Source organism: Castor canadensis, chromosome 10 (assembly GCF_047511655.1).
Source record: "Castor canadensis chromosome 10, mCasCan1.hap1v2, whole genome shotgun sequence".
Classification (NCBI taxonomy): Eukaryota; Metazoa; Chordata; class Mammalia; order Rodentia; family Castoridae; genus Castor; species Castor canadensis.
The window spans coordinates 35,613,710-35,641,667 of record NC_133395.1 but is presented as its reverse complement, the minus strand read 5'-3'; the positions used below and the strand labels follow the sequence as shown (position 1 = coordinate 35,641,667).

Below are 27,958 nucleotides of genomic sequence, written 5' to 3'. Positions count from 1 at the left end.
TATGGTCTTTTGAATAAAGCCAGCTGGAGGGGAAAGGATCAAGAGAACAGTATTAATAAAGGTCTGGAAAAGACTCATTGACTACCCCTCAATCTAATGGTCACTTGTAACTGACAAGGAAATTAGGAAAGGGACACCAGCCTGATACAAAAATGAAGAAAATGTGTTTGGGGAGGACTGATGAAGCCTTCTAACAATACCTGATAACTTAAATATTATTCAGACATTATTTTTCTATGAAAACAAATACACATATGATATAAGATACAAACTCACATGAATTCTGAATCCAATGTAACTAACATTTGAACAAATTTTCAAGTAGCTGCAGCTTTTGTACTTGCTGTACTGAAGATCCTTAGAGCTTCATAAATGTCCCCTATTTAATTATCAAAACCATTCCATTCTACTTCACAGTAAGCATTTGCTATATGTTTTGATGAGATAAATCAGTGGGTGAATGAAATACTAAAAGTAATCATTACTTGTCTGATTCATAGGAATTAGACAAACAAGAATCAGAATGACTTACCTTCCCTCTGAAACAATCATTCCTTGGTCAGCTTGCAAGTGATCACTTAGAAAACTTAACACACCTAATATTCTACCTTTAGAGAACTCATGTTGGTTAAATATATTTTTAGGAGAGGGACAATGTGCTGGTAGTCATCCATACTTAATCAAGGCTTAAGATTGAAGTTGAAGTATGATAAGGAGAGGGCAAACCAAGCCCTGGAAATTGGAAAAGGAGAGAAGAAGATGTCTGGAAGCCCTAGGCTGTAGGTAGCATGCTTGGGTGTAGAAACACCAGTTTCAAACTTAACACGAACCATGTTAACAATGTCAATTTCCAGAATCAAATGTTAGAGATTCTGATATGGTCATTCTGGAGGGGGGTTAGGAGTTTGAATTTTAGCCTGCTTACTACATGATTCCAGAGTATGTGACTCCATTAACATAACCACACAGTCGCATAGGGAGGGCCCTGATACTATCTTCTTGAAATTCTTAGTGATTTTTGAATAAGTGGTCTTGAAGTTTTTTATTTTACATTGGATCCTGCAGATTATATAACCAAGCATGCACATATGTGAGGAAAGCCATCTTGGTCCTCTAGACTTGTCTATCTATCAGTTAAGTACTCCAAAGTAACCCAGTGGATGCCATGAGAGCGAAGGGTTATCCAGTCAGCCAAATTTGTGACCTACAATAATACAGTTGTCATTGTAAACCATTACTGTGTTGGTAGTTCATTCTGTAGCAGGAAGTAAAAAGATCAGAAATCTTAAGTTTGTGTTGTCCTATGACATCCAAGTGGAGGTGCCCAGTAGATACATCTTTGAGTTGAAAACATGTAACAGAGTACCATCAGTATAGAGATGATTTTAAGGCCATAAAACTGAAGGAGGTGTCAAGGGGATTGAGTGTAGATTGAGAAGAGGCCCAAAGATTGAGCCTGACTTCTTGACCTTCAAGATAGTAAGGACCTAACAAAGGAGACTGAGAGCAACCTGTGAGTTTACAGAAAAACAAATTGAAAAGAGCCCAGGTGGCTGAAGGAAAGGATCGTGCTATGGAGGATACAATGATCAGTGTCGTCAGCTGCTATGCTCAAAGGCAGAGAGGGCTGAGAAATGTCCACTGGATTTGGCAATGTAGGATTTTTAGTGGCTTTGGTAAAAGTAGTTTTATGGAGTAGGGGGCCAGGGATCTTGTTATGATTTGGATCTCAAATATTCCCCAAAGCCTCATATGTCAGAGGCCTAGTTCCCAGCTAATAGTGTTCATTGGGAGGTGGTAGAATCTTTAGGAGGTAAGACCTAGCAAAAGGAAGTTAGGTTGCAGGGAGTATGTTCTTACAGGGTCCTTTCTCTCTCTTTTTGCTTCTTGGCTGCTGTGAGGTGAGCAGCTTTTCTCTACCACAAACTTCCCACCTTGATGTTCTGCCTTGCCATAGGCCCCAAACCAACAGATCCAATTAACCATGGACTAAGTCCCAGAAACTGTGAGCTAAAATAAATCTTTCCTTCTTTTAAGTTGTTTACTTCAGATATTTTGTCACAGTGACAGAAAGTGAACACAGAGCCTGACTGGGGTAAGTCCAAGACAGAATGCGAGAGCAGAAAATAGAGCTAGCAAGGATGGAAATCCTTTCAATGATGTTAGCAGTAAAGGGAAACAACTGGAAAGAGATAGAGTCAAAGTTTGCTGTTATTTTTGCTCAATTGGAATGAGAATGATGGAGTAGAGAGATTGGCAGGAGCCAATCAGCAAGAGAGAAACAAATACATAAGTCAAGTAATGTCAGATCATAGTAAGTATTATGAAGAAACACAATAGGATGAGGACTGGAGCAATCGTGAGCTCTTCCTTCCTTTAAATAAAGAGCCTAGAGAAAACCTCTCTGAGGACATGTTTGAGTTGATTTCAACTGGCTGAACTGAGAAGGATGGGAGGGGAAGAGGAGAGAGAGAGGAAAGAGAGAGAGAGAGAGAAAGAGAGAGAGAGGAAATAGAAAGCTTAGGTGACCAGCAGAGCTTGGGACTTTTGTGGTGCATGGAAGTAGGGGGGTGCTGCTGAAGAGAAGTGAGCAACAGAGACAATCAAAGCCGGAGAGGAGCAGATTCCCGGTCTCATTATTGTTTGTAGATCACGATAAGTTTAGATTTTATTGTAAGTGTAAAGGGAAGTCTCTGGAGAGTCTTAAACAGTAGAATGTTTTAATATACTCATTAGAAACATCATTAATAACAATTTTGTCATCTTGCATTTTCAAAGTACTTGATGTTTCTAAGTGCTAATCTCATGGAGGTTCAAATTATTTTCCTGAGATCTTAGCCTGGACTCAGGCATGGAGCTCAGTGGTGAGTGTGGAGAATGGACTCGAATAGGGTTTAACCATTTGAAAAACCAGCTATTTTGTCCACCATAACAGTGTGCTATTCCTGCCCCTTGTTGATGCCCCACACTGGTATTTGGACCTCTCACTACTGCTCCTCAATACATTCTCCCTACTGCTGTCCACAAGGTCTTTCTTTGAACTTGAGCAAACCAGGATTAGTCCCAAGCATTTTATAATTTTTCCACTTTCTGTCATCAATCAAAAGGGTCAAAGAACTCATTTTCTACTCTCTACCTTCGACATTACTCCTTACCCTGATCTCTTATAGTTAGTTTTGACCACTGCCATTCATTTTATATGATTATCATGATTTCTTTGAGGTCAAGGATCATACTTGTCTTACACTTTTTTTTTTTTGAACCAATCTTGCTGTGCACAGAATAGGGAATAACATACTCCTCAGATAAATTAAGCAACATGTTTCAAAGGCCAAAACCTGTTTTTATTTGGAGCTATGAAGTCTCTTACCTATGTATTCTGAACAAGGTCAACAAAATAGCCATAGTGGACACTATTTCAGAATTTTTGGTGAAAGTAGCTCTGGACCTACTTAAAGATATTTTGTATGACTGAAGCATGTTCTAAAACATACTGGAGCATTCACTTTTACCAAAAAGGCAAGTTTTCTAAATTTGATAGATGGACAAAACAGATAAATTTCTACTGTTTACAATTGAAAATACTTATTTTTATTGAGAAAATTACTTTTATTGGTAATGAAAAATTCTGATATATCAAGCAGATTAGATTAAGAATTCTGACAGCTATATAAGACTATATTACTAGAGACTAACACATTAATTAAAATCAATGAGATTTGTGATTGGATCGTACTAATTGAGTTTTAAAAGCCTGTTACACAGTTCTTCACTTGAGTCTATTCCATTTTCATGTTAATTTGCCAGGCCCTTTGTTCGTTAGTTTTTGGCCTAATTCAATGTGCAAAGGACTCTCTTATTTCGAGTTAAGTTCATATTTAGTCAACATATAGGTAAGGGAGAATGGCTTATTAATTATTTAATTTCTGTTAGGAATTTGTTGCATGTGATTTTGTTTGAAATCTAAAAAGCATAGACTGTACAATAAAATGCAAAAATGAATAAAAACATGACACTGGCATAGGGCTGACCTAAGTGAAATTGTGATCTCAGTGGTTTAGGAACAACACATCATTTACATGAAGGCTGATACAGGAGAGAGTGACAGAAAACAGTCCATCAACACAAGTGGGTTCAACGTACTAGAAAAAAAAAAAAAATCCAGGCTGGGCTCATGTAGCACTCCCATGTAATCCTAGCTACTCAGGAGGCAGAGACCAAGAAGATCATGGTTTGAGGCCAGCTGAGGCAAAAAGTTTATGAGACCCCCCACCTCAACCAATAGCTTGGCGCAGTGGCATGCACCTGTCCTCCAAAGTTATGTGGGAGACTGAGATTGGGAGGATTGCAGTTCCAGGTCAGCAAAGAAATTTGTGAGACTCCATCTCAGTGGAAAAAAGCCAGGCATAGTGGCGCACACCTGTCATCCCAATGATATGTGGGAAGCTTAAAATAGGTTCATTATGGTCTAGGCTGACCTGGGGTAAAAATGATACCTTATCTTCAAAATTACAAGAGCAAAAAAACCCAAAAAAACAAAGGCTGGGTATGTAACTCAAGGAGTAGAGTGCCTGCATAGCAAGCATGAAGCCCTGGGTTCAAAACACTAGTACCATCAAAAAGAAAAGAAAAGAAAAAAGCCCCCAGATGAAAAGCTGGGGAGACAAAGTCTCTGTCATCTCCATCACAGAAATAGGTTAAGGTAAATAAAATTTCCCTGATAATAAATTTCATTTATTTTCTATCAGCTGCATCCACATAGAAATAGCATCATTGTAATGGTTTTATTCATTGCAGACAAGTTTAAGTTATTAAATACTTAGCAGAAGATACAATTATCTGATCACATCACTTAGTTTATACACAGAGATTATGCAAATTTTATTTTAGTAAGGGACATACAATTAGTGCAGCACAAGAGTCACTCATCTACTGTGCAATGTTTTCCCTCTTATATGAGAATGAGATCATTCCTTTTGAATTTAAGGCATCTAGAGGCAAAAGGAAAAATCTCACCCTGAAACTGAAATTGCTTTACTCACTTAAGAAAGAATAATGCGCAGCTGTAACTTTCCCTGTACACAGATTACAAAACTAGGGAAAACTTTTACAGTAAGTCAAATTACTAGTTCATAATTTTACACCACTAAATCCTAGTAATATAAAAAATAATCTGTCAGGAAATCTACAAATGATTCAACAGCAAGTTGAGACCTGGAAACAAAAAGAATTGCAGAGTACCCACCTGTATCAGCTTAGCTATAATTGTGTAGATAAAATTATGTGTAATTTTTTTCATTCAGTAACCATTTATTCAGTTCAGTTCAATAGATAACAGTGGAGAGCCTGCTGCATACAAAGCCCTGTCAGGCACCAGTAGAGAAGAACAGCTAAGTGAGATATGGTTCCTGTTCTCAAGGTGTTTGTGCTCTGGTTGTGGAGGTAGACAAAGACCTAACTAAGTGTAATATGGGCACAAATACTATATGATATGAGGGCATAAAAGAAAGCCCATCTATTTTATCCATAGGAGCCAGGAGCCTTCACAGAGGTTAATGGTGGGTAGAACTTCCATAGACAGACAGAAAGAGAGAGAGAGAGAGAGAGAGAGAGAGAAGAGTCTTTACAGAGATGGGACTATATGAGTGATGAGTTGGACATAGAAGATTCTGGAGCTGAAGAAACAGTATGAAGTCCAGGGAACTCTTGATGGACATCTGGTGGAGGGTGTGGACAACAGGAATAGAAACGAGGCAGGAGCATGGTGGGATTTGTGATTCTGTCTCAATAATGTTCTTTTTCTGTGCCTGAAATGACCTCTGGGGTGTTTTCTGTATATCCTTCAAAAATCAGCTCCAATAAATGTCTACAGGGGAAGCTTTCACCCAGCTTCTCAGGCAGCAGACATCCTGTGTTCTGTGTGCCTCCTTGGCACTTGAACCGTGCCTGCCTAGAGTTCTTGAGGCTACAGCAGCAGATTTGGGAGGGTTTCATTTAGGATCTACTGTTGGCAAGGTGGTTTTAGTTAGAGATAGGCAGCAGGCAGCTACAATCCCCATCTATGATTCAGGGAAAACATAGGGTTTACGGCAAAGGGCTGGGCAGAATTCACAAAGAAATGGTCATAGAATTAGATAAAATTTAAGAGAAAAATAATAACTTGGTTTAGTACATATTGAGTTTCAAAAGTCCCTGAGAAAGTCATATTTTATATTTAAATTCAGGATTATCTGTGGAAATAAGCCTTTGATAAACTTAAAATTTAAAAATATATGATCAAAAAGAAACTATGTTATTTGGTGATAGATTCAACAAGTTCATTGGAAAACTTTATGAGATAATAGAGATTATTGCCAATACAAAATAAAGAAAACTCTTATTTAAATAATTCTATGTGTCAGTATCTTAATAACTATAGAATTGAATGACTAACTGGGGATTTCACAATTGGGGAGCTATAGGTTGTAGGTATTAGCAGAAAGATTCTGCTGGTGTAAAAATCCACAATTAGCTTCCAAATGTAAGTGAATTTGTGACTGAATAAATCCTGTTATAAGAACATACTGACCACAGTCATTGGCAAGTCTATAAAATGATACTTGAAAAGAAGGCATGGAAAGTGAGTCTATGAAAAAAGTTGTGAAGCCTCAAAACCTACTTGAAGGTTCTTGAAGTTATAATTGTATGAGAAAATATAGAATTCTTTTGTTGCCTACTACAGTGAGAAAGCTATTTAGAAAGAATCTGGTTTTGAAAGGGGAAAAGAAGTTAAATCTTTGCTCTTCCATCTGCTGGCCCAGTGTTGAAAGGCTTGAAGTTGGATTGACTTTTCCCATGTTGCAATCTGCATTTCACAGAGGAGGAGAGTGTTGGGATGCTGCAAGGGAAGGAGGGAGGGAGGATGAGAGAGAGAGAAGAAGGAACTTGCCATAAGCATCTCCCAGGAAAGTCCAAGAAGGCCAGAATGTAGGACAGAGTTAGTAAACATTGGTGAGGATAGCACACCTCAGTGTGGCTCTTAAAATTTTTCCACTGTTCACACATGAGCAGGAATGTTCAAATGCTCTATGCTATTGTGGGATGGAAGTATGTAATATCTGGCAAATTAACTGCAACTTTACCTTGTTCTTGATCACTCAAAAAAAAAAAACCTATCAAAGTGTAAGTGAGAAAGAGTGACATTGAGCTCCCTCTCATTTACTCACATTTTTCATACTCATGAGCCAGAAAACAAGATAAAGAGAGGCTCTGGAGCTTTGGATTAAAAAGCTAATGGTTATGACGGATGGATTAAGAAAATGTGGTATCTATACACAATGGAATTTTATGCAGCCATGAAGAAGAATGAAATGTTATCATTTGCTGGTAAATGGATGGAATTGGAGAACATCATTCTGAGTGAGGTTAGCCTGGCCCAAAAGACCAAAAATCATATGTTCTCCCTCATATGTGGACATTAGATCAAGGGCAAACCCAACAATGGGATTGGACTTTGAGCACATGATAAAAGCGAGAGCACACAAGGGAGGTGTGAAGATAGGTAAGACACCTAAAAAACTAGCTAGCATTTGTTGCCCTTAACGCAGAGAAACTAAAGCAGATACCTTAAAGCAACTGAGGCCAATAGGAAAAGGGGAACAGGTACTAGAGAAAAGGTGAGATCAAAAAGAATTAACCTAGAAGGTAACACCCACGCACAGGAAATCAATGTGAGTCAATGCCCTGTATAGCTATCCTTATCTCAACCAGCAAAAACCCTTGTTCCTTCCTACTATAGCTTATACTCTCTCTACAACAAAATTAGAAATAAGGGCAAAGTAGTTTCTGCTGGGTATTGAGGGGGGGGAGAGGGAGGGGGCGGAGTGGGTGGTAAGGGACGAGGTGGGGGCAGGGGGGAGAAATGACCCAAGCCTTGTATGCACATATGAATAATAAAAGAAAAAAAATGAATAAAACAAGGATACCAGGTTTAAAAAAAAAAAGCTAATTGTTATTGGGGAGCTGACAGAAGGATCTTTGTGTCAGCCATTTCAGATGAGGGGAAGAAGTACCTGTGGAACCTGAGGCTCATCAGAACGCCTTGTGAGGAAGTGGATCAAATAAATGAGCCTTGAGAAATTAAGGTGTGCTAAAAAGGAAAACCTGGGAAGGGTGGAGAAGATGTGGAGAATCTGGGCAGAAACAGGGAACTAAGGATGGGGAGTGAGAATCTGGGAGGGGTCCTAGGAGCAGGGAAGGAACAGCTGGTGGGATCGTTCCTTGTTCACTGCTGGGCAGAGAACTGGAGGCCAGGCAGGGGGAGGAGACCAAGGAGCACCCACCCATAAAAGCCATCCTTTGTTCTGGAGACAAGGGACTGATATATGCATTTTACTTCCTCTTTGTTCCCTTCAACTTTTCAAAGCTTCATGGCAAATGTGTATTTTTAAGTCTTTAAGTACCACTCAATCATAGGGGATTTTCCACAAGGACTAACAAAAAATGCAGATTACACTGTAAAAATGCTTTCAGTCCATAAAAGTCCATCCGTACCAAGTAAATTTCTTTATGATGTTTAACTTTGGTTCAGGTCCTGATTCTGAGAAGTGATATTTGGTGGAGTGAGAAGAAAAAACAAAGTAGATGAAGAAAACCCAGTGATCGCCATTGAAAACACAATCAGACCTTGTTTGTGTGATCTGGACTCCCAGCCTCCTCTTCAAAAGTACTTGCGATTAAGAAAATACTTGGAGAACCTAATAATAGGTCCCTGAAACCTGAGATCCACCTCTCATCTTTCTAACTGTTGGGAACGCGCTTAATAAGAACGTATGTTTTTAATACACTGATTCTTAGCAACAAAGGAGTTCTTTAATTAGTACAAAACTTGAATAATGCATTGCCTGTTACTGTGTACAGCACATAGCGCTCAGTGACTTGTACTGGCAGATTCGTTTCCATATGTCACCACTGTGCCTGTAATTTAGTTTAATGCCAGGTCAATGTGCCAAGTGTGTGTGTGTGTGTGTGTGTGTGTGTGTGTGTGTATGCAGTAGTAACTAAAAGTGTCCATGTTAGGAAGTTATAATTAGTCAAAGTGACTCTTTCTTGCAGGAATCCAGAATATTCTTTGCTCACACTAGGTCTCGGAGTGGCATGCTTTAACAGTATCTTTTAAAAAGGAAAATATTGGCCAAAGGTGCAATTAGTTGTTTATAGTTTTGCCAAGAAAGATACTGCCTTTTGAGTAAGTTAAATCAGAATAAAAACATGACTTGAAATAAGCCTGTGAGTTCCAGTCTTACATGAGAAAGACCAGATGATCTGGTAAATCCTTTTCAATTTTCATTTTTCTGATTTCTCACAGCAAAACATACAGTTTTCTCATCTGGGAATCATGTCTTGGCAGAAGAACCAAGTTGCGTCCCATGTGACCAACTTGCCCAAAAGGAGGATGTCGGAAAAAGAAGGCATGCCAGGCCCAACTTCATCATCTTATCTCTAAAGGTGTTGTGGAGAGAAGCTTTGGATGTAAAAGGACTCAAAAAAAAAAAAAAAAAAAGGCGATCTCACCTTACCTCTCAGCTATTTAAAACTGCTCTCCTCTCTCAGGACAAACCCTGAGTAGGAAGTGTGGTGTTTATTCCCTCACTCCACATGGGATTTAAATGGCAGATAGCAGCAAGACTGAAAAACGTTCTCGTCATGGCTTAAGTCCCTAAGATTTGGAATATTTTTTGTCTGACTGTCTCACCAGTACGATATTAAGATGGAGAATTCCTTCCTTTGGTATTCACAGACACAACGTACATAATCCTTCATATCTGACAGAGCTATTAGCTTTTTGGCCTTTGGCTGCTCCATGTATACTGTATCTATAGTTATTGCATGCAAGTGTTCTCAACTGACTAGCAAATGCTTTGATCAAACCAGCTAAACTTGATTTTCCAGATTATTCAAGAGACAAGCACACAAGATCAGCTTTACAAGTCCTGGCAAGCAATCAAGACCCTGTGCACCCCACTCCCCGCTCCCTTTATCAGAATCAAAGGTAAACAGGGAGCCAGTTCTCATTTACATATGGAGCACTGGGATCTTACCTCGACTTTCACAGTTGTAGCAGCAGAAGAAAAACAACAGTTGAAGTAAGAAAAAGGTTTCCTTGGCATGGATGCCAAACTAAATAATGACACCCAAAGCAAAAACATGCTTCACTGAAACTTAACTTTAGTCGATTCAGCCTGCTGAAAACAAAGCTTTTTTTGTGATTTCAAAAGTGAACATTGTACTTTGCTCTGGCAGCCATTTATATGTTTTTGAATGATCTGATTATGTATAAATCCCCGGCCTATGGACCTTTCACCACCTCAAACCCATGAGTGAGTTGAAAACATGACTGAAAATTTTTATAGACAGTGTCTGCCCTTTTCTTCCTCTTAATCTTTTAAAACATACTCTTCAATGTTTTGACATATATTGTCATCGTGTTTTCTTTGCTCTCTCTCGCTCATCTTGGAAATACTTACAGGAGAGCAAGAATCTATTTCCTCTTCCTTAGGTGTCCACATTCTTCACTGTCCCTTCATCTGTTTCTTGCTTTGTTGATATTGCTTTTCTGTTGACTTCACTGAGGCACAATTATTGCAGGCTGTCACATGTGATCACCTTTGTAATATGTGCAACCTATACTAGGAAGACAAAAAATGAAAATCAGAGATTTTTTTGTTTTTTGTATTTTGTATTTTTAAAAATTAAAGCTGCAGTGTCAGAGCCTTTATTTGAATAGTGGCATTATCTTTTAAAAAGGAAAATGCTGGCCGAAGGTATAGTCAATCAGTTGTCTGTTGTTTTGCCAAGTTACCTTTTGAGTAAGTTAAATAAAAATAAAACAAAGGACTTGAAATAAGCCTGTGAGACCCAGAATGGTTAATTCATGAGAAAGCCAAGCATGGTGGTACATGCCTGTAGTACCAGCACTTGGGAAGCTGAGGTAGGCAGGTCATGAATTCAAGGCTAACCTGGGGTGTATAGAGAGATCCTGTCTCAAAACAAAACAAAACAAAAAAACCAGACTAGATGTAGATGATCTGACAATTCATCATGATATGTATGTTTGGTTAGTTAGTAGCTGGGCTGGAGCAACACAGTGTAAATAGTACCAGAAGGAGTTTGAAGAAGAGAAGGAACTCTTTTTCAACCCCACTTTTCTTTGAGGACAGTTCAGAGCCAGCAATGCTGGCATAGTCTTTGGGAAATTGTACTTTTAGAGATAATAGTCCTTGATATATCTTGTACCAAGCCACAGCATGATTTCCAGTTGACTTATTTTTTCTTCTAAAATTGCAGAGATGTCTCCATTATTTTGGCTAAATTTCTATCTGTGCCCTTGCGTTCTACATCCAAGAAGTTTCCCCAGATGTTAAGAAGAAAGCTTTCCTTTCCTTTCTGTATGTCAATACCAGTAGCTCTTGTTTGGCACTGCAGAAGAAGTTGATTGGGGCTGCCTATTGCACTAAGACCAAGCAAATGGGAGTGACAAGGGTGGTGAATCCAGAAATGACCATTTTTGCTAGAGCAGGTGCTCCTAAAAGACTCTAGAGATTGTGAGGCAAATTCTATACACTCCAGTGCCCCAGTGCCCCATAAATTGATCTCCTATAGCCAACACTGGGAGAGGCCATCATGGAATTTTCCTGAAAAGCCATGAAGATCAAGCCCACTCTTTAAGAAGAATAGGTAAATAGGTAACCATATTAAGAGGTAGAAATTCTTGTGGATTTCCACAGCTATTGACCTTGTTGCTAATTGCATCTATGTTCAAGTGTACTTGCATGTAGGTGTACAACTGCTCTCTCTTTTTTTTTCCTCCTACCCCTCTGACATTGTCATCTTAGTTTCTTTGCCTTTAAATCTCACTCTAGATGTTCTAGTTAGATAATCCTATCTACTAGTGGAGTTTCAATTGCCTATGCTATAGTGATGATTCTCAAATCTAAATCTTTGAGGCAATACTGTTCTTTGGATTTCAGTGTCCTTTATCCAACTAATTACTACACAGCTGCACTTAGGTGTCTTCCACATTCTTCAAACTCACCCTGCCCAGTGCCATCATCAGATGCATACCTCCTTTGCTCTGTGATCTGTGACCTATATCTAGTGAATAGTGCTGCCTTACCACACCATTCAAGCCATAAGCCTGAGAGTCCTTTGGATCCTTTGCTTTTTCTTACTCACACACCTGGTCAAACCAGGTCCTATTCATTCCATCTCTCCAAAATCTCTTAGATCTATCCATTTCCCTCCACCCCCTTTGGCCTATGTGACATATAGCTCCATGTCATCTCCTGCCTGGATTGTTATCTGGATAACTTGTCAGCCTTGAAGACTTTCTGAATTATAATCCAACCTGATATTCTCCTGAAGACCATCAATGGCTCCCCCTTGCTCTTAGGATAAAATCTTAGCCCTTTAACATAGCTTATAAAAGCCTACTTGTTTTTAGATTGTGTTTACTCCTCCCCTTCATTTCTTGAATGCCATCCTTCAACTACTCAGTGTCTTTTAGTTCTTTCAAACTCTCTTTTAATTCTGGATTTCCCTTCATATTTTTCACTGCCTTAGGCTGTTTATGGTTGCTTCTCCTTATGAGCCACACCTCCAGATATCTCCTTATATCTGGGTGAGGTCACTCAACCTCCTTTAGGCAGGGCTGTTTTTAGGAATCCTTCTCCAGGGTTTTGACTCTGAGATATAGTGCCTCCTGTTGCCCTTCTACACTCCTGCACATGTAACATTTATCTCCATGAACATGACTGTCTCTTTAGGAGTTTCTATTTTCATTTTCCCACAAATTCTGTGAGGATGATGACTTGGTAAATGTCCACTATCTAGAATGTAGTTAATGAATATTTGGGGAAAAAAGGAACAAATGAATACAGCAAAGCAGAGCCAGACTTGCAGGGTGAGACTTTGTCATTCCATGTCCCTGAGTTCAGTGTTGGTAGAATCATATTTAGTGAAACACAGAGAGGAGGGCAAGGAAGTTTAGGACTTAGAGGCTCCCTGGGAATCATCTTCATTTTATAGATGAAATAACAAAGGCCCAGAGAGAGTAAGTCACTCCATTATCCTCCTTCAGTATGACTCCTCTTTCCTCAGCCTTAGTCTTTGTTACTCTGATATGCAGGAAACCGTGACCTACTCTGGCGTTTGTTTGTTTCATTTGAATTTCCCCGGCACACTACTGCATTGAACATATTTCTAACAATTATCAGCCGACTAAGGTTTCTCTTTATTCACTTGCCTATTTATAACCTCTGCCCACTTTCTATTGGATCATTTGGTTTCTTTCCAACCCATTTTTAGGAATTCCTTACTAGTCTGTGAACTAATCCTTAGTCATTTGTGTGACTTGCAAATATCAGGTAAATTTGAAGATATGTAGCACCTGTGACCCAGTGAATATGTTTAGGCATATGTTCTTGAAAGAAACTCATAGTCCTCATAAGGGACTATGTGAGAGGATGTGGTACTATTTATAAAAGCATAAAATTGTAAATACCTAAATGTACATATACTACTCATGTATATAACCTACTCTCAAGTGAATCACTAAATTATGATATATTCACATGATGGAAATAGGATCTTAATTGAATGAACTAGCTCTACATGTTATCAACAGAGATGGTGCCAGAAAATATGTTGACCAGAAGAAAAACAAATAGCAAATCACCATACACAGTATTTCATTTGTGCAGATTTGAAAATCCCAGAAAAAAATCTAAATAATATTTATGAGTCCGCACATCTTGTACATGTGAGAAAACAGCAAAAGACACACATTGTTTTCTTCTAGGGAAGAAGATAGGATAAAGGTAGACTATTAAATTAGTATAAAATCCATATTCTGATGTTTCTATAAAGAGACTTAATTTAGAGCCTGGTGCTGGTGGCTCACGCCTGTAATCCTAGCTATTCAAGAGAAAGAGATCAGGAGGATCTTCATTCAAAGCCAGTCCTGGGCAAATAGTTCTCAAGACCCTATATTGGAAATTTTCATCACAAAAAAGGTCTGGCAGAGTGACTCAAGTGGTAAGAGTACCTGCCTAGCAAGCATGAGGCCCTGAGTTCAAATCCCAGTGTCACACACAAAAGAAAACCCAGACCCAAGACATTGACTTTGATTCATCTCATTAATTTCACAATGTGCATTTTCTCGGTCTGAACAGAAATCTTTGAAAATTATATAGTATATCACAATAGAAAAGGAGAGCAGGGAGAAAAAGCCTCAAGGAACCCATTAGTCGCAACTTCCGAATGCAACCATGACTGTATAAACGGAGACAGTTCATCACCACATGTTCTTGATACCAACTCTGCCACTCTAACCACCAGGATTACACGAGGGACAAGTATGCCAGGGTGGCCAACATGTTTGGGGTGACTTGGAATAAAATGCTATTGTTCCAAGGGAAAAAAAAAAAAAAAGGTAGACTATTCAGCAGGGTCTGCAACAGGTTTCTTCTTTGAAAGACATTTGTGCAACAACAAAATAATAAAAAATATTAAATCTTGAACTGTGGGAAAATGAATGCCTGTGATATTATTCGCTATTATTTATTTGTGTTTGAAATGTTCTTAAATACAGAGAGAAAAAGTGACAAATAAAGTATGTCAAAACCTTTTTCCAGGGGAAATGACAGGATATGCACATCTTTGAGGTGGAAAATAAGATACATTTGAGGAACTTCAGAAGGAGGAAGATGCAGGAAGGTTCTAGCGAAATGAAGACGGGCAAGGGGGAGAGGAAGGAAGGAAGGAAGGAAAGAGGGAAGGAAGGAGAAGAAGAAAGAAAGAAAGAAAAAGAAAGAAAGAAAGAAAGAAGGGAAGAGAGAGAAAAGAAAAGAAAGACTGATCATGACATACCATGCTAACTGACCCAGGGCTGGGAGGAGTTACAAGCCTATCATCATTGTAATTCCTGGAAGGAGAAATACATCAATAGGAGCCATAATCTTAGATTCAAGTTTTATAATCCATTTAAGTTGATAGATTTTGAAAAATGAAAAATGAACTCAAAGTTCAACCCCTTCATATTAGTCACAAGAAAAACAAGGCCTAGAAAAATTGAAAGGAGAGAGAGAGAGAGAGAGAGAGTATTTTTTGTATAAAAATACAACCAATCCAGTTGTCCTGTATAATTATACTGGCTGATTTCTTAGTTGATATGACAATCAACTGTAGAGATAGATTTTGAGAAAATCATACAATGGCTAGATACATTTTGATTAAGAGGTAAGGATAGTGTGACTAATGGGATGTCAAATGCAGACTTTTGGGCATCCAACAAGTAGTATTGAGTGAGTGTCACCTGTGATCTGATCTGTGTAGAATGAAGATACTTAGAGGGTCCTTTGTGCCTGGATGTGTCCTGCTGCTGGCTGATCAATATCATGCAGGAACCCTTTGGTTTTTATGGCTTCAATAAAGACTATCTCATTAGGTGGCCCAAGGCTAGGAGATAAGTATAAGGACCTTCTATGAAGTTCTACAAAGGGTAGCCTGAGGTGACCATCAGGAAGGTGAGTCACTGTGATTTTTCTCAGGGACTTTCTTCTAGTTATGAGACCTGGCATGCTCCAATAATGTCCATCTGTGGCTTAGTGACATGGATCTGAGATCACTGTCAAATGTGACCCTAGTAAAGATAAAGGAGGGAGCTGAGTGAGGCATGAGTCTCTCTGTGAACATCAGCTCATGCCTGGGCTATCCAGTTCTAATTGACCTCACATTCCCTCAGTTAGAGATACTGGTCAACAGATGCCAGAGGGTCCTGATGCCTCTGTGACATGAACATGGGGACTGTTCAAAGAGGCTCTTCCCCAGCATATCAGCACTACAATGAATTCACTGAATTAGCTAATTGTATCTTTAAAAGGAATATGGAACTTTGTTCTGGAGAGGAGAGATACATGATTGTCAGGTTCCAGCATGTTGAAGACAGTTTAGAGCAAATGACAAACATGAGAGGCTTAACCTTCTTCACTTGACCACCTCTCACTCAGACATTATCATCATTCCTTCTTTTTCACACATTCTTGGAACCAGATGCTTTCCTGTATGATGTTTATGAATACTTTAATTAAATACTCATTTGTGTGATAATGTGTTTGTCTTTCTGAATAGAGTCTAATCTTCATGAGACCAGAGACCACATCTCTTTTATTGTTTATAATCTTCCAAAGCATAGCCTGGTGTCTAGCTTGTAGAAAGTGTTCAACATGTTGTTGAATGTATGTGATTAAATGAGTGAATGAATGAGCATAAGAACAGGTGACAGACATTGGGAGGATCACTGTTCAAGACCAGCCAGGACCAAAACGTTATCAAGACCCCACTTCAAGAACAACAACAAAAAATAAACCAGGTGTGGTGATGCATGACTGTAATTCCATCTACATAGGAGGCATAGGTAGGAGGATTGTGATCCCAGGCTGGCTTGGGCAAAATATGAGATACTAACTGAAAATTAACTAAAGCAAAAAGGACTGGAGGCATTGCTCAAGTGGTATAGTACTTACCTAGCAATTGCAAGGTCCTGAGCTCAAATTCCAGTACCACCAAAAAATAAATAAAGACCAGAGGGAGTGAATAAAGGATAAGTAAATTAATAGGTGGCATTGACTGGAGCCACAGAAAGACTAATGAGGACACCACTGGTGGGGTGTTGTCCTTCAAATCATTACTGTGAGTTGCGGCAGGGCACAGCATATGTTTTAGGGACAGAAAGGAGAAATCCCTGGGTAAAGGGATTCTGAGAATAAAGGAAATTAGATCTCCCTGGAGGTATTGCAAAGTCAGATTTGCACTATAGAGTGATGCTTCAATGATACTCCACAATCTTAAAAGACAGGAGTCTCTAGAGAAGGACCATGAAGGTGTCTCTACAAATGCATGTAATCAGTTTAGAGTGTGTAAGTTTTGGACCCTCATGATGCATAAAATTTTCACACAGTGAAGCTGGGCACCACTGGCTCATGTCTGTAATCCTAGCTATTTGGGAGGCTGAGATCTGACTTTTTGAAGTCAGCTGGTCAAAAAGTTCACAAGACCCCATCTTAATCAATAGCTGAGTGTGGTGGTACACATCTACCATCCTAGCTATGAGAGAAACTGAAATTGGGAGAATTGTGGTTCCAGGCCAGCCCAGGTAAAAAAGTCTGTGAGACCCCTATCCTAATGAAAAAAAGCTGGGTATGGTGGCACATGACTGTCATCCCTGCTTTGGTGGGAAACTTAAAATAAGAGGATCACAGTCCAGGCAAGAACTTATCTCTAAAGTAACCAGAGTAAAAAGGGCCGGAGGTGTGGTTCAAGTGGTAGAGTGGCCACTCAGCAAGTGCAAAGACCTGAGTTCAAACCCCAATACAAATCCCAGCCCAAAAAATGGTTTTTTCACGCAGTGGTTTTTGGTAACTGGCACTATCTTTTATAACATAATTGAACTACCTGTTATCAGCTGACTCAGTACACAAAGGCATAGCATAAACATGAAATAGTGGTGGTATACCATAACCATCTGATTCTAGATGACTTAACTTAAAGAATGGGGTATTAGCTTCCACTTTCTTATGACATTTAAATCTTGGTTTATGAGATTCCTAGAATAAGATGTACAAAACTCCAGATTGGAGAGTTCAGTTTCAGTTATCTGTTTGGTCTAATGGTCCTCCTTCCCTGTTTACCTTTTATCTACATTGACCAAAAACACAGAAGTCTTAGATGATGTAAAGTATTTTATGTTCTGTTGTGGATTAGGGAGTAGAGGTGTAAATTTCACAGAATTCATCACTGATCTAAAACCTGGCACATTAATTCATTTTCTGATTCAGAATACATGGAGAACTCTGTGGCATTGTTGCTTCCTTTGAACATGTCACGTGTGGAGGCGTTGAAGAGTAGTTGTCATCAGGCTTGCTTTTGATGGACTGCTTCTGTAATAAGGGAATAATCGCTAGTATTTTCAAAACTCCAGCCTGATTGATTGTATACACAGTGAGGTGAAACCTTTCCCTTCTTTTTTTTTTTTTTTTTTAGAATAGGCAATTATTTTATTTTTAAAAGAATCAATTTATTTTTAGGAGCAGTTTTAGGAGTCCAGAAAATGAAGCAGAGTGTCAGTAACCTCCTATCCCCAAGCTCCACAGGTTTCCTTATTGACATTTTGCTTCAGTATGGTACATTTCACAATGGATGAACCAATATTGATATGTTACTAACTAACCTCTACAGTTTACATCTTGTTTCACTCTGTGTTGTCCACTTCTCTGGAGTCTGACAAGTGTATAATGTCATCATCCCCTGTTATAGTCACATTCACAATAGCTTCACTACCCTAAAACCTTTTGTATTCCACCTATTCATCCCTCTATCCATACTCCAGCCCCCACATTGAAATATTTTTACAGGAATTTGAATCAGGTTATTCTAATAAATAGAATGATACCACAAACATGGTAAAGACTAATGGGCTATGTATAATATTTAATCTCATTCTATTACTATTTTTGTTTTATTACTTCATGTGTTGTTTTGGAACTATATTTTGATAAATATGAATTTGGCTAATTATTCAGAAAGCACACCAGTTGTTCTCACCATCTATTTGTCTCTCTAATATTAGAAGTCCCCACCTCCAAAACAATGATGTCTGGAGTAAGAATGGGAATTTTCTTCCTTCTTTTACTTCCAATTTTATTGGAGATGAGAGGCACTAAACTGTCAGCTACGGCTCATTTGTGAGTACATTTACCCCTGGTGTTCAAGTAACCAGAACAATCACATGTCCCCATCAGCCACGCCATCTTCAGCAGCATCATCAACATCAGGAATCTTCAACATGCACCTGATGTGTGTGACGCAGTTAGGCTTGACCTATCAGGAGTAATGATTTAACAGCCATTCTCTGGATCCCTGAGATTTTCCCAGAGCTTTCTCTATTTTCCAGAGAGGGTGTTGAAATTAAGATAATCTTTACCTTGGCAATCAGTCTTAGATTTCCAGAGTAGATGACTTTCCCTCCAACATTGCTGTGGTGTGTTGTAGAATTACAGCACAGAAAGATGGAAAAGGAGGCATCTCTCCACTTTTGACCAAAGGAACAGGTATTTCCCAGCTCCACAACAACTGAACTCCCTAAAGAATAGTTGCCTAAATTATATGAATATTACCTTCTTTAGCTTCCGTAGAATCTAACACTTCCTTTAGAGCATGGTACTTAATTGTTTTGCTAATTACAGAAAAAATAAAGCATGTTGAATATATTACCATGGCTACTCCTCTAATTAATAAAAAGACTGCTGAGTTTTAAGACAACTACCTCTTTACATGTCCAAGCTACTTTTAGGAGCTACCATAAATTATTACCTTCTTCAACATCATGGACATCAGAGGTGTCCATGACTAAAGGCTGAGGCAGCCCTCGTGATGCTCCTTAACAATGACTCTTATGTTTCTTATGGTAAACTCATAATGTTAATTACACTCTACAGCAGATGGAGTGCCTTCCATTAAGGACCTCAATGCACCTTACCAATGTCATGAGTCATCAAAGCCCTTCCACAATGCAGGTAAGTGTCTATGGCCACAATTTTATGGTTAAAGAAGCACAAAGAAGGTAAGTGGTTTTTTTTTTTAAAGTGGAATATATTTTGATTAAAAGATTTAGTCATTATTTAAGAAAATGGTGAAGATCAATGGGAATTTGTTGCACTCAAATGCAACAAATGTAAAAGGAATGAAATGTATTATAAGCAAGATTTCATTTGCCTGGCAACAAAACACCTGGATAATATTTCAATTATTTTGAAGAGCCACAGATGACTAGATCAAAAGTTACCTATGGCTAATTAATCAAATTTTATAATGATTAGTGTGGAAAATGGACCTCCATAGTTATGGGAATAATCAGGAAAATAGAAATGGCCAAACAAAATATGTAACAATGACACAGAAATACTGAAACTTAGAGCTAAAAGATTCCAGAGATTAGTCAGGCCCTTTCACATTTTAAATGAGAAAAATGGAGATTCAGAAAGGTCAATAAGTGACTTGCATGAAACCACTCAGCTTTTAAAACTTGAATTTCTCTATTCTTCCTCCTATTTCAGAAGGGGTTTAATTTGGCTGGATGACTTAGTTGGTTAGTGGAATCAATAACTAAGATCCAGGTTCCTGATTCTAACTAAGCTATATTTAAAAAAATTTCTGTGAGTATATTTCTATATCTGAGTGTCATAAAATCAGAGGATGTGAAAGTTGTAAGGAGGTCACTTTTGGTATCTTTTTCTTTAGTTGATGAGGAATCTGATATCAATGAGGAGCCTAAGCTTCAGGGAGTTTAAGCTTTAAGGGAATCACTCAAGGCCCCATGGCTCATTACAGGCTGCAGAGGCCAGCAGGTCCATCCCCCTCCTTTCCAAGAATGTAGAACTTTCATCCTGACTTTTCTGAAATCTGCTTTTACTGAAGACAAATGAGAAATACACATGTTAACATTAAGTAATGGAAAAAGTGTGTGGGGAGGAGGAGAAATACAGGGCATTTGGTTAGGGCAATGGTAACTGAGATTCTGTTAATTCGGTATCTTCTAAACCTTCACATGTAGGTCACGATTACCATAATTTGTTATAAGGATACTGAGGTATTGCTAGATCCCAAAATGCTTCCTGAGTTTTCAGAGATTTAAGATCTCCATCAGGGGTTCAAGGTTGTGTATTGCATTGATGAGAATTAGTGGGATACTATAGTGGCACACTACTGTAGTCCCAGATATTCAAGAGGGTGAGGATTGCTTGAGCTTGGGAGTTTGAGGCCAGCTTGGGCAACATAGTCAGATCTTGTCATGAAAGAAAGAAGGAAGGAAAGAACGAGTGAGGAGAAGAGAGAAGAGGAGAGAAAAGAAAAGGAAAAAGGGGAAATTGACAATCACCAGTAAAATGTATGAAAATCCCCATTGAATAAGAAAATCTAACTAAAGTAATACACTTATTTTTTAAACCACCACTGATAAGTAAGAATTTCTAGAATTTTTATGTATTTTGAGTTAGCATGATCCTATTTTCCAATCACCAAATTAAACAGAAGACTGCTTATAGTAGTTTTTGAAACAATTTTTCCTCTTATTTTGTATATTCCTCCTTCCTCTAGAAGTTGAGCACACAAATGTGCACTTTCAATCATCTGGTTTATTTTTTAAAAATTATAAAAGCATTAATATCAAATAACTCTTGCAATACAATAACACATGAGCAGTTCATTGGATATCTCTGTTAGCTAGTAAAAATAGTCCTATTGTAGAGATGGAGAAAGTGGGGCTGGGTCTGAGAGGTGGCAGTGGCAGGTGGATTTGCTAAAGACTTTCCTACAGTTATAGTTACCAAGTCATCAAATACTCTTGCTAGGTCCTCAACTTTAATGGCTGGCAGAGCTCTAACTCTAAAAATACTTACCTCTAGATCTACTTGCTGTTTCTAATATTTATTCTGCTGCCATTATATCTTGTGTCCTTGACCACATAAGTCATAGCTTATCAAGTGAAAATGGCTCCCTTCTAGTCATTTGGGAAATTAACCGTAGAGTTTCATGATTATCCTGTTTATCTCTCCATGCATACTGGGGTCTTTGAAAAGTTGTACTGTGGAATTTGAACTGTAAGTTTAATATTAAAAAGATAAGGAGAAGAAACAAGTTTCCCTTTTCCTTTAAAGTGTCAAACTGGCACCATGAGTAGGAAAATCAGCTCACATGCGTAGGTTGAGGCATTCCCGCTCTACACATGGCTTCCTGTTAATACCTCAGGATAACAAATGGGATCACTTTATGACATTACGGATGTTTTAGGCAAAACACTCAAGAAGTTAGCATCTTTTACATTAGTTGTATGCTTTGTTTTATTAGAACTATGAGATTTTAGCCTGCTGGCCTTTTGCCTCTTTTTGAAGTGGAATTAAGGATAGCAATGATCATTTTAAACTACTAAAAGAGATACTTCAATATTTTATTTCTGTATTTTCAGAAATAAATATTTTATTTCTGTAAACTTTTCATCTGGTAGGCTCTTACCTTCCTCTCTTTGTCTACACTCTTAACTTCAATGTTAAGTTGGCAAGGGATGGATAGAGAAGAGTGCTCTGGGTTTGTACGTAGAGGCTTAAAAAGAGAAAGCTGAGATGAAAAAGTTGAGATTGTGTAATTTATCTTTATTCTTTCTTACAGCTGATTGGTAGGTAAATTCAGAGGCAACATTTTAATCAGTAGTCATACATCTTGTGCTCTTATGTCTTTTACCATCTGAGAATAGCAAAGTGTTTAACAGCATTGAAATAAAATCTTCATACCAGATTTTCAAATTAAACAGATGGTTTAAATTATCAGCCTCATTTGTTAGAGAATGAAATATGGATGTTGATGTGAATTACACAAATCCCAAAACAACAGTAGCCTACCTAGTAACCGAAAGTCCAGGTTCAAGTTCTTGCCCTAAGAATTTGAATTCAGGTCAGTTCAACAAACAGCAAGAAGTCTCTACCATGTACCATGTACGAGGCTGTCTAAAGGTTATGATGAGGAAACAAGAGTTAAATCAGTTAGTTTTCAGTCATTGACTTCATTGTTTAAAATTATGACTATTTAGAATTATATTCTTTTCTATATATTATATTCTGCATATGGAAAAATGTACAGAGAACAATGTAATGCTCAATAAATAACTGCTCAGATATGGGAGCAGAGTCAATTGGTAACTGTTATAAATGCATGAGAGTCAAATTTATTTCTGCTAAATAAATTTATTTATAAATAACTTTATTATTTATTAGTAAATAAACAATTATTTATTTATTTGCCAAAGCTGCTAAAATCATTATAACTTCTAAGCGCAATCTTATCAATGATATTAATTGAATCTTTATCAGATACAAAACATGATTCCTACTATTGAGAGGATCCAGAAATAAGAATCCAAAGGGGTTGCCCTGGCAACATTCAGGACCAGAAACTAACACAGAATTTGTGCTTCCCCAGTGTAACAAGCTCTGTTTTACCAATTATGAAGTCTTAGGCCATTTTTTCTGCACTATCAACTCAATTGCTTTGGTTTATATGGCCTCCTGTTTAGGGCAAAATTTTTGTTATAGAACATTCCTATTTACTATTTCATTGTATCTCTTTAACATCCTTGAGATTGCTGCAATACAGTTATTGTGATCCCCATTTTGTATACAACAAACAGAAGTTATTAAAAAGTTAAATGAATTGTTTGAGGTCAAGTAAGAGCAAGGATGACACCTTTGTCTCATGTCTGCCCATTCATTTTCTTTTCACTGAATGCCCTGCCCGAAGGACTGGAATGCAGGCACTTGGTAGTTTTTCTTTAGTGATATTTCTCTTATTAAAATATTTTATTATAATACTATTATAAACAAAAGAAGGAAATAAAAATACATCTCATCCCACTCACCCAGTCTATTTCTTGATAATCTTCAATACTGATAACAGTTTTTCAAATGTGACCATATCACATTAACAGCTTTTGTCTGATAAATGTTATGATGGTTGTATTAATGTCATCTACAAAAGAATTTTGCCCCTTTCTTATGATATATATTCTCTGTTTCTATCATTTATTTATGATATTTCTTGTCCTGAGTTAGGTTTTGATTGTCAGAGGTTAGAATCCACATCTGACTTACTTTTATTTTTAATTTTGTCAGTACCTAGCACTGTGCACTGAGCAGAGTGTGTTGATGAGCATTTACTGAATGAATGAATGGTCACTCCACAAATGGCACTGGTGACAGTAGGTTCTCTGCTTATTTGCTCTCCCTCCTTTCCTTTGAGCTCCTGATGGCTGTGGCTGAATCTTTTCTAAGTAGCATAGCTGATAATTGATGCCTAATTTTGCCTTTTGCCCTCATAGTTCTAGGATCTTCTTCAGTGGCTTCCTGGGTCCATGCAAGTACTCTGTGAAGGTTTGTGTGTAGTAATGATGCTTCATAATTGTTGCATACTCTCTAAGGGCCAGGAATTGCCCTAAATACTTTACCTGAATCAAGTCATTTGCTCCTGTCAACAATCCTATTAAGCAGATATAATCAGTATTCCCAATAAACAAGACCAATGCACAGACAGAGAAAGTAATTTGTCCAAGTTCCCGTAGCTGGTTACTGGTAGAGGCAGAATTCAAATCCTAGTGTTCTTATACTCTGTTTATACTCTAGTGTTCTTATACTCTGCATTATACTCTGTTTCAGTAAAACACTAGAGAAAAGAGAAAAAGAAGGAACCAAAGGTCTCTCCAGAAACTTTTGATATTATCATAGACTTTCTGTGTAAGATTTTATGATGAAGCTGGATGGAGTTTCCATTTAATATTTGACATATCCAACATCATACAATTACTTCTCAATACAGAGCAGGGCAAGATGGTGGCGGGAGGAGTAACTATACAATTAGAGGAGAGAGCTCCACCTATTGATCAGCAATGCCATTTCCTACCACACTCCTGGAAGTCACCTTTTGCACAATGGGTCACACAGTCTGTTCACTTTGGAAAATATCATTAGGATCATAATTGCCACCTCCACGTCAACATACAACCCTACCACTTTATTGAGTACTCAATGCTTGCTAGGCAACTGAAAGTTATTCCTATTAGTCTCAGTGACAATCCTAGCAATGCTAGTTAAAAACAGAGCCTGAATCCAAGCCACTTGGCTCAGAGACTGAATCTCCCATTTCCCAGGTATCTGGACTATTGAGCTATTACCTCGAGTCTTCATTTCTCCATTCTCAACAAGGGTTTTTTTTTAAATAACTTTTACCTCGTAGGGTTGTTTTGAGGATTTGATGAATCAATGTTTGTAAAGAATTACAAACATGCTTGATGTATAATAAATATATGAGAGATAGATATTAAAAAGGGAAAAAAGGAAGTTGAAGTTTATAAAAGTTTATCACAGAATTCTTTTTTTTTTTCATTTTTCTTTTATTATTCATATGTGCATACAAAGCTTGGTTCATTTCTCCCCCCTGCCCCCACCCCCTCCCTTACCACCCACTCCACCCCCTCCCTCTCCCCCCACCTCAATACCCAGCAGAAACTATTTTGCCCTTATTTCTAATTTTGTTGTAGAGAGAGTATAAGCAATAATAGGAAGGAGCAAGGGTTTTTGCTGGTTGAGATAAGGATAGCTATACAGGGCATTGACTCACATTGATTTCCTGTGCGTGGGTGTTACCTTCTAGGTTAATTCTTTTTGATCTAACCTTTTCTCTAGTACCTGTTCCCTTTTCCTATTGGCCTCAGTTGCTTTAAGGTATCTGCTTTAGTTTCTCTGCGTTAAGGGCAACAAATGCTAGCTAGTTTTTTAGGTGTCTTACCTATCCTCACCCCTCCCTTGTGTGCTCTCGCTTTTATCATGTGCCCATAGTCCAATCCCCTTGTTGTGTTTGCCCTTGATCTAATGTCCACATATGAGGGAGAACATACGATTTTTGGTTTTTTGGGCCAGGCTAACCTCACTCAGAATGATGTTCTCCAATTCCATCCATTTACCAGCGAATGATAACCTTTCGTTCTTCTTCATGGCTGCATAAAATTCCATTGTGTATAGATACCACATTTTCTTAATCCATTCGTCAGTGGTGGGGCATCTTGGCTGTTTCCATAACTTGGCTGTTGTGAATAATGCCGCAATAAACATGGATGTATCACAGAATTCTTATAGTGGAAAAGTCAGTAACTGAATACAAAGTGATCCTAGAACCTGTGCTCTTGAGCACTAAGCTGTATATCTTAATATGTGACCATATGAGCCTGAGCAAGTGCTTGAGTTCATGATACAGGAATGAGGATGTGCTACTTAAGTTAAATTAAGTTTGGTCTTTTCCTCATTTTAATTCTTAGTTTCCTAATCATTACTTCTCTGATACTTTAGCTTCTTTTCATTATGACTGCAAGAATTTTCATGAAAAATAGCAATAATGACCAAAAACTATGAATATCATACAACACTTCTCTTTTATTTTCTTTGTCATTTTGAAGGTCTTTGCCAAGGACCTCTGTTTTTTCTTACAAGTTTCTCATTTCAAGGTATCGCCTCGACTAGATTGTGAAAATCATTTGGTTAACTCCTGATATAAAAGCATGTAGTAGTAATGATGATAATCTGCTCACTTGTTGAAGCTGCTTGTGGTGTATGCATTGTCCAGAAAGACCATAAAGAAAAGACTTGGGGGGGGCAGTGCAGGATGGTACACACTTGTAATCCCAGCTACTCTGGAGGCAGAGGTAGTAGGATTGCAGTCTGAATCTGGCCTGGGAAAAGCTAGCTTGAGAACTTATCTGTAAGATAACCAAAAGCAAAAGGACTGGGTGGCTCAAGTGGTAGGGCACTTGCTTATTAAGCACAAGTCCCTGAGGTTTAATCCCCAGTACTGCAAAAAAAAAAAAAAAAAGGAAGAAAGGCAGGAAGTGGGGAGGGAGGAAGGGAGGAGGGAAAGAAGAAAGGAAGTAAAGGCAGAAAGAGAGAGAAAGAAAGTAATAAAGAAAGAAAGAGAAAGAATAAAAAAAAGAAAGGAAAGAAAACAGTTGGTGTTTAACATAATGTTGAATTGGCTCCAACTGCTGAGGCAATGGCTCACTGGAAGAGTTTTGAATTTGGGTTGAAGGATGAAACACCCTATTTTGGGTTGACTGATGATTCCCACCCAAGGAAAGCAAGTAGCCTAAAATTCAGGGGAAATATGGAAGGTAAGTTCTGAGCATCAGTAACCCCAAATTGAAGCTGAAGAGGAGGCAGAGTGAAAGATGGGTCTTCAGCATAGCTGCTTCTTTTCCAGCCTAATGAGAACATATTATAAGAGGTAGTCAAAATTTGATGATACAAGAGCTGGGATAAAATATTTGGAGCTATGATTAGAGAATGATTACTTCATTTTAAGTATGATTGGATTTCCCTGTATTTTAAGTAGGATTTACAGAATTTGATAAGCACCCAGGGAAAAACAAAGAATTAAAGTGTTGTGAAATAGAATAGATTAAAAAAAAGAAGACTGTGGGAAATTTAATTTGGAAAAAATGCAGTTAGGGATAACTTAAGTGTTTCAAGCCTATGGAATGCTATTTATTAAAGAAGTAGGTGTTTGTTCTGTATTTCCATAGAGATCAGAAATAGAAATGGGCTTACATTACCACAAGAAAGCTTATATTTACACACAAGAAAGAGCATCTTGATTAAACTCTAGAACTTACTAGGGAGGGAAATTGTGGGTCTTTGCTCCAGGAAATCTGGAAGAATTGGCGAGGTAAGCCCTGAGTGATATGACTGTGGTGTTGGGTTGAAGCAGAGGCTTAGCTGGAATTTCTTTAGGTCTCATCTAGTACTTAAATGCCATGATTACATAAGTAAGAATTTGTCCACAATGCAGGAAAAGGAACAGACAGCAAATCAGGCATGGCCCATTAGCAATGTAGTTGCTGGTCCTCAACAAAAATTTTGGAAACCACTGTTTTAAAACAGAAATACAAGGTCATAGTCAAAGCCTTGTGAATATACTGGAAGGTCCTTGTCAAGCAGAGGACTTCTTCATCACTTTCAACTTGCCAGGGAATTTTGTGACAATTTTAAGTGTGCCTGTGTGTGTCCAAAAATAATTAATGCTCTAATAAATACAATAACACATAGACAAACTTGTCTGAAATGGATACAGTCCAGTCAGTTCTTGGTAGTATTTTGATGGTGGATTTTGAATTGAAATTAAAAGCTAAAGTCAGTGTACAAGAGGATGACAAGCTATTCTCCAAGAATTTGAAAATAAGATGACCATTAAAAAAATGAACCTCCCTTTATGTAAAAATTGTGAAATTCTTACCCAATGAACATAATTAGCCATTTATACTTGGTGAATGGAAAGT

General features: G+C 38.0%; 1 long non-coding RNA gene across 1 annotated transcript in view; it reads left to right on the top strand.

The window, feature by feature from the left end:
* Positions 1-14,558, top strand: part of LOC141411450 (uncharacterized) — a 31,280-nt gene extending 16,722 nt beyond the window's left edge. Inside the window, exons 3-5 of the long non-coding RNA XR_012436197.1 lie at positions 8,026-8,123; positions 8,570-8,808; positions 9,347-14,558. This is a non-coding gene — a long non-coding RNA (uncharacterized lncRNA). The remainder of the gene's footprint in view (positions 1-8,025; positions 8,124-8,569; positions 8,809-9,346) is intronic.
* The last annotated feature ends 13,400 nt before the right edge of the window (positions 14,559-27,958 follow it).